This window comes from Camelus bactrianus, chromosome 23, assembly GCF_048773025.1.
Source record: "Camelus bactrianus isolate YW-2024 breed Bactrian camel chromosome 23, ASM4877302v1, whole genome shotgun sequence".
In the NCBI taxonomy this organism is placed as follows: Eukaryota; Metazoa; Chordata; class Mammalia; order Artiodactyla; family Camelidae; genus Camelus; species Camelus bactrianus.
Window position 1 is genome coordinate 1,729,112 of NC_133561.1, and position 12,079 is coordinate 1,741,190.

At 50.9% G+C, this 12,079-nt stretch overlaps 1 long non-coding RNA gene across 2 annotated transcripts; it reads left to right on the top strand.

Annotated features, from left to right (window-relative positions):
- The first annotated feature begins 218 nt into the window (after nt 1–218).
- On the top strand, nt 219–11,423 carry LOC105070015 (uncharacterized). Of its 2 annotated transcripts, XR_012501761.1 has the most exons (6): nt 219–329; nt 2,785–2,875; nt 3,132–3,344; nt 3,482–8,031; nt 9,718–10,013; nt 11,082–11,423. It is a non-coding gene; the product is annotated as an uncharacterized LOC105070015 (long non-coding RNA). The 2 variants fall into 2 exon arrangements; XR_012501760.1 differs by lacking the exon at nt 219–329 and having other exon boundaries at nt 365–2,875.
- Nucleotides 11,424–12,079: the final 656 nt, after the last annotated feature.

Below are 12,079 nucleotides of genomic sequence, written 5' to 3' on the forward strand. Positions count from 1 at the left end.
CTAAAGGCAATTTGATAAGGAAGACAGGCCATTTAGGGAAGGCGTAAAGGGTGAACGTGGGAGCAGGGTTCACTCTCTGTTAGCGATACTGAATTATTTTTCACGCAGCCTGTTAGGAAGGCAGTTGCTCTCAGTTCCCCCTCAGGAGGCCTGGCCTGAATCGTGAAGCAGTCTGGACACTTTCGCACATCTCTCTGTAGCTGCCCTTGGGATTTTCTGTTGATGCTGAAAACCCCACCTTGAGAGGCGAGGTGAGGGTCACTGCAGCTGAACTTGAACAGTTTACCTGACCTCTCTGTTTCCGTGCTGTTGTGCGGGATGGAACCCAGGTAGGTAAAGCGCCCAGCTGCCCCCTGCAAGTGAGAATACTGTACTCGGGGGGACCCAGGTCTGCGCCCCTCCCTGGGAAGAGCTGGGGGCCGGCAGGGCCCAGGCCGGCGGGGCCGGGCAGTGGGAAGGAGTTCCCAGCACCATAAAGCCATCCACACCCTTTCCTCAAGTTCAGCTCTTTTTTTTGAGTGCCAGGTGCTGTTTAGGTACTAGGAGTACTGCCGGGAACAGACAAAGGCCTGCCCTGCTGGGGGAGACAGACAATAAACAAGTAAACAGACGTGAGATATCAGATGGAGATAACTGCTATGAAGGAAAGGCAGAGTGGGGAGCCGGAGTGCCGGCTGGAGGGATGGGCTTTTTGGGAGGGCGTTCGGATCAAATAAGATTGGATCAGCCCCTCCCCTGGGAAGTCACAGGAGTTCATCCTGGAGGAAGTGGGCAGAGGAGGCTCTGGGGTGGGGGGCGCAGAGCTCAGTGGTGGAGCATGTGTTCAGCATGCACGAGGTCCTGGGTTCCATCCCCAGCACCTCCACTAAATAAATAAGCAAACCTAATTACCTCCCCCTCCAAAAAAAGAATACCTGGGCAAAGACGTCCCAGAGAGCGCGCAGTGTGAGCAAAGGCCCAGAGGCAGTGGCCTTCTTGGTACCGTCCACTGCAGAGGCCAGCGTTGCGGCTGCGGGGAGTGGACACGGAAGAGACCAGGGTAGGGACTGACCAGAGAGGTGGGTGGGGTGGCCAGGTCTTACAGAGCCGTGAAAGTTACGATAGGACCTTGTTTGGCTTTTATTTTGGTAGGAAGGGAAGCCCTGGAGAGTTCTGAGCAGAAGAGTGACATTGTCTGACTTCACGGGAGCGTTCATAGTGGAGGCGGGGCCAGGAAGGGTGGGTGGATGGGGGCAGATCTCTTAGAGCTGTGCCTTCCAGGATGGTAGCCACCAACCACGGGCAGCTATTTTAATGTAAATTAAATTTTTTTTAATTAAAAAATTTCATCAGTTGTACCACCCATGTTTCAAGGGCTTACTGCCCACGTGTAGCGTAGTGGCCACTAGTGGCCACTGCACTGGACGGCGGGGTATGAATCTTCTGTCCCCACAGCGTGCTCTCCTGCATGGGTCTCAGGCCTGTGGGGGGGCTGTGGCTTTACTCTGGGTAAAGGGAAAGCCACGGGGAGGTTTCAGGCGGAGGAGGGACATGCTCCGGGTTCTGATTTCAAAAGACCCCTGGGGCTGCCGTGTTGAGAATGGACTGTGAGGGTCAGCGGCAAAAGCAGGGGCGGGGCATCTAGGTGCGGGATGGCTGTGTCTTGGTTGAGATGGTGGTGGTGGTGGTGAGAAATAGTTTGATTTCAAATATATCTTGAAGGCAGAATCGATGGGCTCTTCTGATAGAATTGGTGCGTGATTTGAGATGAAGGTGGTAAAGTGCTGTGGGTGGTGGGGGGGAGAGAAGGCAAAGCCCAGGGGACGAGGGTCCCCAGCATCCAGACCTGGTGCGGAAGGCAGGGAGGGGGTCTGCGAGCCCTCCCAGCGACAGAAGACGAAGCAGGTGAGGGGCGAGACAGGTGTGGTGGAAGTCTCAGGATGCTGGAAGGTGAGCTGAGAGGAGAAACAGAAAGCAGTTGCTGGGCTGTGATGGGGCCCGTTTGGACCTGGTGACCACGAGCCCATCTGTACTTGAGAGCTTCTCCAGTGGAGTCTGACTGCTCACATGCAAGTAAGGGGCAAGGAGGTGGCCAGGCCCCTCCAGGGCTGATGACTTCCTGGATGGATTGGTAGGAAATACAAAGGTGAGGGGGCTCAAGGGGTTGGCCAGCAGGGCATTACAGAGGGTGGCGGAATTGAAACTGAATAAGGAGGGAAGTTGTAGATCAGGCAAGTTGGAAGCAGAGTCGCTTATCAAAGAGCTAGATGCCTGGCCAGGAATGTCACAGGTGGTGACAAGGTCAGGCCTTTGAAATCCAGGCAGATATCTCCATCTTGGGCTGACTCGCCAAGTCTCAGAATCCCATGTGATCTCTCCATGGACCCCACCTAGGCAGGTTTGTACCCAAAAGCCCCAGCGCGTGGGGTTGGGAGCCCAGAGCCCTTGGCCACGTCCAGGCCGGCCACACACTGGCTGCGGAGCTGTGGGCCTTGAGGGAACCACCTTTCCCGTCCCTTCCGGCTCGAATCTGTGACGCCTCATTACTATCACAGTCTTTTCCCAAACACCGACCTTCAGCGTGGACCCTGAAGCAGTGGCCTATTAGCAACGTGCCATCTAGCAAACATTTATCTTGGAACAGTAAACTCTTGGCCAGCTGCCTTCCGGATCGCGTGACCACGTGGTCATCTGTGCCAGCAGCGTCTGGGCTCCGTGTCCTGCGGGTCCTGGGACGGCTGGGTCTCTGCTGTTTTCTCCAGCTCCCTCCACCTAACCAGCATCTATCTCTCTTAATCTTGTCAGCGCTCTGTAGGAGAGTCCTTCAGCAGAGATGACAGAGGCGAATCCGATGTTGTGACCTGCAAATTCCTGTGAACCTCGGAACACTTTATGGGTATGTGTTCAGGAGGGGTTCCAGGAGGCAGAGCTCCTGCCCGGCCCCGCCACACTCCCTGCCCCCCCACCCCCGGCCTGGCCCCTCCATCTCTCTTCCCTCTCTAGGCCAGGCAGAGAACTAAGACCAATCCAAGGTAAATTATTAACAAGATGGTCTAGCTTGGGCTTTGTGGGCTTGGCTGATGAAGTAAGAGGTAGCTTTTAGCTAAAATAACCGCATTGTTTGCACAAGTTTCCTCCTTTGACTTTTCCAGGGTCATTAGAACCAGCTAACAGCCTTACCTGCTGTTTGAACGGGTAGAGCCTCTGGGGGGACAGAAAACAAAAGAAGGGTGTTGAAATGCAAATAGACCTCTCTGGGTTCCAAATAAAGCCAGAGCTGACATCAGAGTCCCCACCGAGGTCTGTGGAAAGGCTTTAGAAAAATCTCACCTGGTGTATTTCTTTTCACGCACTGGAGTCCCAAGGTAGGAAAGAAAAACAAAAACAAAATAAAAACAAACAAAGGATTTCATACTTGGTATTTGCTCAGTGCCAGTTGAATAGCTAATTGTTTCTTGTTTTCGTTCCCTCCCCACCCCCGCCTTTTTTTCTGCCTGAATAGATAATCCGTACAAAACATCCATTCATTCTACAAGTGAAAATTTCAGGAGTACTCGATACTGACCTTGGCAAGACTAATGGACCAAGATTGAGTGATGGATTTGTGTGTGTCGTGGCTGACGTGCATTTTGGTGCTATGTAAGCCAGTTCAAGAAAATTTTAGCAACAGGATAGGAAGATTTACGGGGGTCTTAATTAACGAATACGATGAAGGCTTGAATTTGTAGATAGAATTCTAAGACACAACATTATTTTTATAGCTTGTTTTTGTTGCTTCAAGAAAGGACCTGCTGATAATTAACGGTGGCTTCCTCTTCTGTTTCAGTGTTACCCCTCATTGACACATAGATGATTATTTTTTAAGGGAAATAAAATAAGGAGGACTTACCCTGTGACAGCCTAGCGAAAAGAATATGCTGTATCAGAGTTTTAATTGCTACATTAAATATGCGTTCTTATCTGATTTCTGCTATGAACTAGCTGTACGACTTTGGGTAAGTCATTTAGCTCATTTTTTTGTAATTTATAACACTGAAATGACAACCATGTGATAGTGAAAAAAAATTTGTAAAAGTGTTTTAAAGTCCCATGAGAAAGGCCCAGTCAGAAACCACTGCTGGGTTGGTTTTTTAACTGAAAACATCTGTCGAGATTTGCAAATAGTAAGTACTATATATAAAGTAGATAAACAACAAGTTCATACTGTAGCGCACAGAGAACGCTATGCAATACCTTGTAGTCACCTGTTATGAAAAAGGGTGTGAAAACAAATATATGTCCGTACATGTATGACTGAAACATGATGCTGGACACCAGAAACTGGCCCAACATTATAAACTGACTAGACTTCAATTTAAAAAAAAAAGAAAGAAATTAAGAATGAAAATTAAAAAACAAAAAAAAGAAAACATCCCATCTTAGTGAACCTAAGTTTTAGTACGTTAGTTTGTTTTTTTAAGCTGTCATTTTTTTCAGGTGCTTCTGAACTCTTCAATTTGTTCATGGAAAGAAATGCCGTTAATATAGGGTGGCTACGTAGCAACGTTTTCTGGTAAAATAATCTCTTAAGTCCTGACACACAGTCGCTAACTGTTGGCTTTGTAAGGTCAGGACCTGCAGACCGGCCCGCTGGCTGTCAGCAGTTCAAACACAGGACGGCACCAACTCGAATAAACACACAGCCCAGCAGAGCCTGCACAGTGCCGCCGGGCCTGGATGCGGCTGCGTCGGAGCAGAGGACCCGCGGCCACGTTGCGGGGGGCGGGGGCGCGGGGTGCCGGCGCGGGGTAGCCACGCCTTAGCAGAAGGCAAAGGTCAGGGGGCGGGACCCGCGCGCGCAGACGGTCTCAAACGGCCGAAGCCGCTAACCTGCGGGCCAGCTTCCCCTGCTGACTGCGGCGGCTGCTCGGGGAGAAAGCTGGCGTTCCGGCCCCGGGCCTCCAGGAAGCGCGGCGGCGCGGAGGTGCGCGTGCCGCGGGGGCGAGCGGAAGCCGGGCTGCAGGGCCGGAGGCGCCCTGCCCCGTGTCCCACCGTCTCGTGTTTCCCTCTTCGCAGAAGAGCTGAGGCTGTTGACTTTTTCAGGGGTTGCAAAGCACGTTGGAGAGAGGAGAAAGGCGCCGTGCGAACGTGTCAGCGTGAAACGCCAGCGGAGGCACACTTTAATGAAGACAAACGCATTCTTCTCTGGATAATCGGAAGCTTGTGCAAGAGTAGGGGGTTTGATTTCAGACTGAGTGTTATGTTTGCAAAGTTTCATTTGAGCAGGGTGAATCTGGGTTATTGTTTGCCCTATTACTCCACCTCGCTCACTGAGAGGAAACTGTTAACCAAGTTGCCTTACTAGAGTGTAGACAGGTTAATTGATGATCAGAGATCAGACCCCCAGCTTTTCAGAAGTGTGCGTTACAGTTTAGTAACTTGACTTTCCAAGAGGGAGGCTAACCTGGGTTGAGTACAGGGCACCGTCCCTGGGTTTCTATGGGTGCTGTAAACAGACCCAGCAATACAGTGAATTCTCTGCAGGTTTTTCAAAAGTGCGTGTGTTTTAAGGAAATGGAGGCACCCGTTTTATTCCTCACTTTCCCAGGACAGCTTACCAGTACCAGCTTGAGATTTTGAATTCTGACTTCTTGGTGGACATCACTTGGCTCTCTCACTAATACGTAAAGCTTTCTAATATGGAATTCAATTTTTTTTTGTCCTTTTAATCGTACAGCCAGCATCTCACCATTAAAAACAAGAAAAAGTATCATTTTAAACCCCCATTCTTTCAGCCTTCTTTCTACTCTCCAGCTGGTCCTGAAATCCTTTCGGTTTTTCACTCTGTGTCTAGCATCTCTCTTCTGATTCCCACTAAACACTGTACCATATTCCCATCACTCAACGTTACCAACTGTTAGCATTTTTGTCATGTCTGTCTTGGGGTTTTTAATGAAAGGAAACATTGGAGATAAAGTCAAGCTCCCTGTGAACACCAATTCCATCCCCTCCCTCTGTCCTCACCTCACAGAGCCCACGTTCAGTTTGACACGTGCTTTCAAAGTATTTTATATATGATTACGTGTACTCGTAATTAATACGTGGTATTGTTTCAGGAGCGCATACACCTATAGATGGATTCGCATGTATCTTCCTCTATGTTTGCTCACTTCCACTGAACGGTGTTTTTGAGACTGATCTGGGCATACGTATACACACATCCTCGTTTTTAATTGCTCTCTGATATTTCATGGTATGAATAATACCGCATTTTATTCATCAGTCCATCAGTGGATGGGTAGATTGTTACATTTTTCACTGATACAGATTATGCTGTGTCACTTTCCCCGGGGTTGCACGTGGGCAGTATTTCCTTCGGCTGGATATCTAGACGCAGAATCTACATTGTGAATATGCCCAATCTTGCTTTTAAGAGACGGCGCCATATTGATTTTCAGCTGTTTGAAAGCTGTTTCCCCAAATACTCTGCAATGCTTGCTGACTTATTTTTATTTGTTAAAAAAAAATTCTTTTTTCTTGTGATGAGAACTTCTAGATCTGCTCTCGGCATCTGAGGGACGTGCAGCGTGGTGTCGGTGACGGAGCTGTCTCTGTGCTGCGCGCGGCACCCTCAGCTGATGCCGGGCGGCTGCTGGCTTAGGGCGACGCAGCTTCTCTCGGGGTTTCTAGCCTCACTTGGGTCTGTTCTGCTCACTGGGCGTCCCGGTCAGACTGTCCCCCAGAATCCTCCTGGCCCAGGGGCAGCCCGGCTGCCTCTCACCAGAGTGAGCCACAACGCACGTCCTCAGGCTCAGCTCTTACTTTTCTGTCCCTGCAACTTGATCATGCTCTTCTGCGTTACTTTATTGATTCAACAAATATTTATTGAGTTCTTTGCTTCCTGCCAGGTGCTGGGAATAAAGGGCCAAACAAGAAAGACAGCATCTTGGCCCTCGTGGAGCAGAGGGTGGGGATGGCAGGAAAGAAACCAGTGAAAAAATGAACACGACGATTTTTCATAGTTTTAAGGACTAGGAAGAAAGCAAAATGGAACGTCAGTGTGACTTTGTATGGTGGGTGTGTGTCAGGGGGACGTGTTGAGGGGTGCAGGAGAGTGGATTCATCCAGGTGGAGCCTTAGCGGGGCAGGTGCTCGGGGAAGGCTTCGCAGAGGAGGTCCTGTTCCTCCTGAGACTTCAGCGTGAGGCCAGTTCACAGGGCTGGCCTGGGTGCCCTGAAGACCAGGGCTGCCCCTGTGGCGGGGCGGCTGGGTCAGGAGAGTGGCGGACGCCCGAGGAGACTCAGACAGGCAGCGGCCTGCCGCCTGGGGCCCCTTCCACTGCCCTGTGCCCTTTGAAGCCTTGGTGCAGTCCTCTCGGCATGGCCTCCCCGAGCCTGCCAGCTGGCAGGCCTCTGCACATCCCCAGCGCAGGGCCGCTGTCTTTGTGAGGTGCTTTCACATCTTGGTGTCTGTCTGCCCAAGAACTAATTCATTTTCATTTTGCTGTTTTGTTTCTACCTCGTAAGGGACAGTACTCTTGTCTGGAACGAGGCGGGCAGAGGGAGAAAGGGACGATGCAGAAGGAGCCTGTCCTTTCTGGCCGAGTCCCTTGGTAATGAACTGCCTTCCAGTGAAGTAAACCTTTAGTGCGTCCAAGCTAATTCTCAAAGTGGCAAATATAATACATGTAATTTTCCTTAATAATTGGTAAGACTGGTTGTAGTTCTCAGCGACGTTTCTCACCCCACCCAGGTTTTTTCTTAGAATAAGAATCTGTTATTGATGGTTATTAAGTCTTCATAGTTGTGAACCGCCTTGTTTTCGATGCTGTGTCTGCTCTGAGCTCTAGCTTTTCACGAGGCAGTGACGGTGCGTTACCTGCAGGGGGACCTCTCTCAGGCATCACCAGCCGCGAAGGGAGCGTTGCACGTGGAGCCTGAGATATTTCACGAGAGTTATGTCCCTCTGTCTTCAGAATGATCTTCGAGCCGTGGCTCAGGTGTGCCCTACAGATAAAGAACCTGCGTTTCAGAGCAGCCATTTCTTGTCCCCAGGTTACAGAATTAGTGAACAGTGAGTCGGCATTTAAATTTGGGCTTCTGACCACATCTCTGTGAATGCTTTAAATACTAATACAGCGAACAGTAGCCACTGCTATTTCTGGACACAGCCTTGGGGCTCTTAACCCTAAGCCTAGCCCTGCTGGCCCCTCCTTCCCTCGTTCACCCTCATTTCCTCCCAGCACTTGTCACACAGCGAGCAGCAGTCCGGCAGCCGTGAGAGCCCAGGGTCAGGAGAGCTACTTGGCCTGGGTCAAGGTCATCTCTGCCAGCTCACCAGCTGTGCGGGCAGGTTATTCCCCATGTCTGCGGCTGGGGTCCCTCACCGGGTGGTTCTAAGGACTAAATGGGGTGATACACACACACCAGGCTTAGGGGGAGCCTTGAATCCTGGATTTAGGAAGCTCTCAGTCAATGTTCGTGTAACCCTAGGTCTGGGCTCACCCGGCCCGGGAGCCAGCTGCCCCACCAGGCTCTGGACGCCCCTGCCTCCCCACTCCTCGGCAGCTGCCCTACCCAGCAGGCCGACGGCCTTGTCTCCCCTGGGGGAGCCCAGCTCTCCGGGCTCCCGGGCAGCACCTGGGTGCAGCTGGCTCTCAGCGCGTTTGCTGAGCGGCTCTCTGCTGCTTTGGTTCCCCATCCGTGTGCTTTAGGGATTCCAGTCCCCTGAAACTCTGTCCCCATGGCTTCCAATCTGATCCCAGATGACTCATGAATCTGTTCCTCTAGTGCTGACCCCTCGTTCCATCTGTGTTTCCAACTAACCATTCGTAAAACAAAGTCTTGCAGGCATCCCAGCTCCACGCATCTCAGAGCAAGGCCCTGCCTCCTCTTGCACGCCGGGTCCGCTCACGGTCCCCAGCTGGGCTGACCACGTGCCTTCACCCACCGGGTAGAGACCTTGGGGAAAAGCTGGGCTCTTCCCTGCTCCCTCATGTACCCTCGGCCTGCATCTGGTCAGCCCCCAACCCTGACCAGGACCCAGGCCAGGGGTCTGGGGCCTGCGTTCGGCCCCCGACTCCAGAGCGCGGACCCTGAGCCTCAGACCCCTCTCTCACCTGAGGGCACGGCTCTGGCTGGTGCTGGTCGGGTCCCTGACACTGTAGCGGGCTCACCCTGTCCCCCATCGCTCCCACCCTGTGCCCCACCAGCCCCCCTCCACATTCTCCAGCGTTATCTGTCTGAAATCCAAATTTCGTCCCATGACCCCACTCATAAAAGCCACTGTTGGTTCCCTGTGCATCCTTTGGTCTGAGCGCCTCACCAAGCGTGAAATCCCCTTCTCGGTCTTTCCCTGGCCTCCCCCCGACTCTGTGGCCTCTACAGCCAGTGCACCTCAGCCTCCTGGCCTCCTGGACATGGCGATGTGGCAGGCTCGGCACAGGCCACGCCAGGCCTACGACCCCCTCCCTCCCCTTTGCTTAGTGACATCTTTTCATCCTTTACCTTTAGGCTCTAAGCCACATCCTCTGTGAAGTCTTTCAAAGAGGCCCCTCCCACCAACATACCTCGGAGCTCTGTGGCTATAATCTGGGTGGACGCACTGTTTTTCTTTTGGGGGGGTGTGGAATTAGGTTTTACTTATTTATTGTTTATTATTATTGTTAACTTTTTAAAATAGAGACACTGGGAATTGAACCCAGGACCTCGTGCATGCTAAGCATGTGCTCTGCCGCTGAGCTCTACCCTCCCCCCACAGCGCCCTCCTCGCACAAGTGGACGCGTTTCTGAATGAGAAGAGCGGATGGCAGGTCCAATAGCCCAGCCTGCACTCCTGGAGACAGGAGGGAACAAAGCCCAGGAGGATCTCATGAGACGGTTCCTTGTTCCCTCTCTCCGCCCCGTGGAGAGGCCAGGAAGGTCCTTCCAAAGCAGGGAGCTGTTGGCGCTCCCTGTATCTGCCCAGAGGCTGGCCCCCTGCCCAACATGACCAGCTCATGAAGAGCACCCCAGGCCAGAGAGTCCTGAAGATTTGAACGGATCCAGACCTCATGTGTAAGTTCCTCCAAATAACCAGCCAACCAACAAACCAGTGGAAGCCCTGGGTTTGAGTCTTGGCTTCATCACTGGACCAGTTTACGTCTCACAGCCTCCACTTCCTCATCTGTAAAATGGGGATAATTGTAGTTACCTCCAGGGATGGCTGGAAAGATTACACGAGGGAATAGAAGGAAGCTAGCTCGCACAGGGCGGGGCTCAGGACTCTGTTTCAGACAAGCATGTGCAGCTCATCACTGTAAACAGGAACTGGGGGTGAGGTCGTGTGCTGAAATAACTTCTTAAAGTGAAGACACTTAAGAATGTCACTAATTATCTTATCACAGCTTTCAGCTAAGAAGTGGTCTGACTTTTCAGGACACGAAGCGCAGCCCGCCAGGCGGTGGCTGTGGTCATTCACTGCTGGCTTGGCTGCAGCTTTGTGCTTCAGTGGCTGTGACCCCAGAGCAGCAGGCCTAGCAGTCACAGGGGTGAATGTTTCAGAGATTCCTGGGCCCCACCCACCCCTACTGAATCAGGGCTGGGGGCAGGAAGAGCACTGTTAATCTGCACTTACAAAAACCTCCCCGTGTGGCCTCGATCACCTGCAAGGTTTGGGAACCGCTAGCGTGCACGCCACTGGAAAAGCACAGCGCTCAGAATTCTTGGCTTCTCAGCTGTGCGGTCCTTGCCATTAAAAGAAGTTAGTTTCTTCGCCTCTGCGTAAACAAGCCTCGATTTCTGCAGGCCTGTTCTTTCTTCGCTGTGCTCTGTTTATCCTGCAGGTGGAAAAAAATGACTCCACTTAAACAATAGGAGAAAGAAAGGTGCAAACACACCAGCTTCCTCACCTTTTTAGCATCCGTGAGGTCTTTCCTGCCGGGGCAATTTAAATGATAATGTCCTTAAGTCCAACAGTCTTTTTAGCAATCAGATTAAAATTGTTTTTATGAGAGTCTTATTTCTCTTTTCTCCATTATATATACATATATATATATATATTTTGGCTAGAGAGGCATATATTTAGATTCTTTGATCTTTTAAACCTTAAATTTAAAAAAAAATCCCCTCCTGGTATCTTCTCAGCAGTATTTGCAAGAGGAGAGAAAGGCGTCTACCCTCAAAACCTGAGGTCTGCAGTTCACAGGCGCTGAGTCACCTCGTCTCCGCAGGGCCACACGTTTTGCACCTGGGAAAAGGGCTGCAGAAGATCAGACTGCGAGCTGGTGTGTCACTAATTTAAATACAAGTAAGAAGATGGAAGGGGATGGTGCATAAACAGGGAAACTTACTGCTGAGTCTCAAACTTGTTTTCAGAGACTTGTAATAGTCTGATAAATCCTCTTTCTGATTGGTAATATGTTGGTGAAGTTCTTTAAATGTTTTTTCCCCGTTCTTGGAAAGTGAAAATGAATATAAATGGCGAAGCACTTGTCTTGCATTGTTTAGAAAAAGGAGAAAATCAGTCTTTGCCATTGTTCTGAAGTTCTGCATAATTAAGATTCTTGAGTTAGTTTTCTTTTAAAGAATTAATAACAAGAAAAGGGTTGTAATGAGCCAGATATTAAGAGCTGGTGATGTCTAACTTGGGCTGAACTTTTAGGAAGTCTCTTTTCCTATTTTGATCACGTAGTTGAATCGCCAGGAGACGTTACTGCAAGTGTGTTAATCGGGGAAGTGGCAGGAAGCTACAGTTTCCTCAGCCCCAGAAGGAAAGTTTAGAGAACTCTTGATGGGAAGGTGGACTGTAGACAGAGATAAAAGTTGGAATAACTTGTATGTATACCTGCTGGCTTATTTTTATAATAGAAAACTGGTTCCCTCAAAAGTTAGTGCTTGGTGCCTGAGAGTGCGCAAACATTCACAGAAGTCAGAAATTTCTCTTCACCGGTATTAACAGACATCCTGATGTCATGTCACAAGGTGGACATTCAACATCGAGCCAGTTAACGTGGTCTCGGTCCAGCAGTGGGAGGTGGTCCCTTGTGGACGAGCCTGGGGGCCCAGCGTCCCTGAACCAGCATCTGGGACGTGCCGTTGGCTACGGCCCTGCCTGCCTGCCTCCTACAGGCTGGCCACCGTGC